Here is a 4,273-nt window from a genome sequence, read left to right as displayed (position 1 = left end):
CACGCTCTCGGGTTATTGAGGAGCGCAGAGCCCCGCCCACACCCATCACTCACTCCACCCCTGATCCACGATCAGCTGATCTGCTCCACGGGACTCTGACGATCGGAGCGCATTTCGCTTTTCATCTGATCTCAAGACACAAAGCGCAGCGCAGAAACTGGGTGGAGGCCATCCGAGCCCTTGTGCTTCCAGTATCGTTGAAATCAAGGGTTTTCATGTGATGATGAATTATTATAACAGGATAGAGAAAGTGTAAGAGCCACTTTCAAGATGGGAACAAACATGTCTCTTGATTTTTCAGTAATGAAAAAAACACACATATTCAATACATTTAGTAACCTAATAATATTGTACTAAATATCATGAAACGAATATCTCAAAACATTTTATTCGTGTTAAAATCCTTCATAACATTTTTTTTTTATTTTCAGGTACTATCTTGAGTCTTTAATAGGCTATGTGCAGTTAATGGTTTGGATCTGTTTTGTTTAAAATTTATTAATTGAACTTGTGAAGTAAAAAGCAAAAAAATAAATAAATAAATAAAAATAAAATAATAATAATAATAATAATAAAAGAAAGAAAAAGAAAGAAAAGTGTGGTTATTTATTCACTTTTCATTTTTAAAAATAGTTTATTCCACTTGGTTAAATTCCACAGCCTATCATTTGTGTTTTGTTTAATGCTGGTGTGTAAGATTTTAATTAATTCATTATTTAATGATTCCATGATATAGGCTAATGTACTGATTTCCCCCATCATTCAGCATCATCACCAGCATCATAAAATCATAAAAAGATTCCCTGACAGCTGTTTAACCTGACAGCGCCATCTAGTGATAGAACACTGCAGACAGCAGATTTACATAATGCAAATATGATCGACTCTTCCAGTGATGCCAAACACACTGTAACACACCTTAGTGTATTCACACTGCTAGAAAACTGATATATAAATAAATAAAACATATAACGAGACGAGGCTAGTAATGTTAATAAAACAAATAAAAACAACCTAGGCCTATCTGAAAACAATTTAATTACAACTGAATAAATTAAACTTCAACAAAACTTAAATGATGACAAGAGTGTTGTACAGATGATGACTGTACTGGGGAAGAGGCACTGCTGCATTCTGAGGGTGCATGTGAACAGATCTCATCAGATTTAACTGCGACAGACATGACGGTTAGGAAAATAAGAAACAACCTCCTTAATATAATTCGAGGAGATAAATGGCTCACCGACTGGAGGAGCACTACAGGGTGATAACTTCACAAGCAATCGTTTATCAACCGTCTTTTTTTTAATGTTATTGTGCATAATTCATGGTGTCGGGATAGTTCATCCTAAAAGTAAAATTCACTTCTCATCCTCGTGTGATTTCTAAGTTAGTAACATAACTGAATTATCATAGAAACTTTGCATTTGTGCTTATAGACCAACCCAAGAACTAAGAGCAAACACTAGCCTACTTGCCTACATCTAGTGGACTGATGACTCGTGGGTCTGCAGTGTTTTCATTTCTGTGTGTGTGTGTGTGTGTGTGTGTGTGTTGGGGGGGGGGGGGGGGGGGGGGGCGTGAGGTCGGTCTTGTAGTTTTGAGGAGCTGCAGGCAAGCACAAAACGATCTGTATTTAAATCCCTGCAGCTTGTTCAGCAGAGAGCGCTGTCTGTCCCTGTTTGGGCGTTACAGTGTTTTCCATTCCGCTTTGACACACATATTACATAGGCCTACTGTAGATACAATAATAACTTCACTTAAAAAGTTTAATGCAGCCCATTTTCACAAAAATGAAGGAATTAAGACTCACGTTCCTTTATTTTGTCATGGTTTTGCGGTTCGTTTTAAAGATGACAAGTTTTCTACTGCTCCACTTCTGTTTTGCTGTAGCCATTTAAACGCAAGAACGGACCGTGTGTGAACGCTCCCTGATGAAGACTAGCATACATTAACAAGACGTGCACAAATATTTTGTTTCAGCAGTTATAATGCAACTTTCCACATTTCGGATTGGGCTTGAAAATCTTACAAGGTAAAGCCTTTTTTTTCCTTCTTCTATCAACCGGTGTAAGTTAAACGGAAGCGTAGCCTTCGGAAAATGTTGATCATCGACCTCAGACTATATGAACAGTGCATTGTCTGTTCATATTACTTAAAAATATTGCAAATAGATAAATATGAAAACAACTAAAGAATGCCGAAATACAATATAACAGTTACAAATAATTAAGTTGCTTGCCTAGATCCAGACGAACATAGATTTTGGAAATGAAAATTCGTTTATAATTAAAAATATTGTTATTACAGTCAACTGAATCAGTTCAACAGATTAAGCAAAAATGTATGATTCTGAATTGTTGGACTGAAGACCTCTGACACTGACTGGACAGACCAAAATATCCATTTTAAGGATTGGATATCAACATTTACAGTTATTTTCATCCAAGATGAATTTTTGTTAATAGTTTCTCAACAGCTCTCAGATTAAATACATCACTAAAAAGGCTGATTTGAGAATGATTTTTGGCTGATAAGCAGAACCGTAGCACTGGTATACTTTAATATAAGCAAGTATTAGTAATAGTATCGCATTAGTACCTGTTTAGAAGAATGCAGTTCATAAATTTTAAACATAAAATCTGGTAAATATAAAAGTCTGACTCTGGTCATCAAACATAAACCCAATAGCGATTTCACTGAAAGGAAAAGAGTCAGCAGGAGCATCATGATCAAATGCATGTCAGCCTGAGACGTACTTGTTTGCGGTCCAGCAGCAGAAGCCAAGATGCTCCTGTCAGCAAGCCCACCATGACACTCCCTCACAGGATCCACAGGAAGTCAGCTCGCAAACACGGTGGTCCCATGCTTATAAAACATTGCCCATTTTTCTAGCTGACTTCAAGTAAACACTCCAGGGCATGGTTTTGATAAAGGCAGGAAGGAATAGAAAAACACACACAGGGAGGAAATGGGACAAAGCCTTCCCACCCAGCGGCCTCCAGATGAGGTGTCGTGTTGGAAGGCTGTCAGAGTCGGAATTGGCCGAGGTCTCTCCAGCATTTAGCAAGCTCTTCCCCAGTGCTGTTCCTGTCTCACAGCAGATCTGGGGCCCAACCTGTCAGCGCAGGACAAATCCAGTGAGAAAGCATCTTTCGCACACATGTACAGAGACATAATTTAAGGCAGATGTATAAGCCAAGGAGATGAGTTCTGGGATATAGTTTAGTCTTTTAATTGGACAGCCAGGACTGATGTCATTGAGAAAAAATGTACGGATGAGATGAAAAATGAGAAATGAACAGAGCGAACTGTTTTGTGAGGTATGATGGAAGTTGCATTGCGCAGAAAGACTAGCTGTAAACCATTCATCACAACTGGGACAAAACAGGTGATCCCGTATTTCATAACTGACACAGAAACGGGAAACACAAATCATTTAATTAGGAGGCAAAGTCAATTAACACTTGGGAATATACGTGGGAATATGCACACACCCAGCGGCAGTCAAGAGTGTCATACTCCTGTGCTATTTTCCCATGATCACTCACTAGAGACGCAAAGCATGCTTTTCTTTCAGGCAAGTTAAAGACAGATGTTCAACTCTTACAAGTGAAATCTGAATTACTTTAAAAAGAAAATGTTTTCTCGGTGCAAATACTTTCTTTTCCTAAACAATTAAAGCTATACAGACTATTTTATAAAGGCAAAATAATAAAACCTTTTTTTTACCTAAATATTACATTGTGCATTTTTACACTGTACTGAAAACAGAAAAGTTTTCAGAATGCTTAATTCATAAAATAACTGTTAATATGATAAATGAACAGCGCTTGTGCTGTTGTTTAAATTGAAAGTCCACACAAATCTAAAAATTCTGTCATCATTTACTCACCCTCAACACACACAAAAATATCTAATTTGATGAATTGGTAACAGTTTTGATTTCCTTTAGTTCCGTTAGATTTTTTGGCCATACAACGGAAGTCAATGGGAAATGTTTGGTTACTTACATTCTTCAAAACATCTTTTAGGTTCCACAGAAGAAAGCAAGCCATTTAGGTTTGGATTGACGTGAGATTTTTTTTTTTAACCTTATTTGTATATGTCCAAAATCTTTTGAGAAGCCCAGCAGACGTAATGCCAAGCTTTGACTCAATAATTCAGATACGAGTAAAATGAAGCTATGCATTTTAATTCAGTTTTGCTGTGTATGAAGTTGTAGATGAAAACCAAATGCTGAAAGAGGGAAATACAGGCACATACAACGGAG

The sequence above is a fragment of the Carassius carassius genome, chromosome 3 (genome assembly GCF_963082965.1).
Source record: "Carassius carassius chromosome 3, fCarCar2.1, whole genome shotgun sequence".
In the NCBI taxonomy this organism is placed as follows: domain Eukaryota; kingdom Metazoa; phylum Chordata; class Actinopteri; order Cypriniformes; family Cyprinidae; genus Carassius; species Carassius carassius.
The sequence above is the reverse complement of the archived record's forward strand: the minus strand, read 5'-3'. Positions refer to the sequence as shown.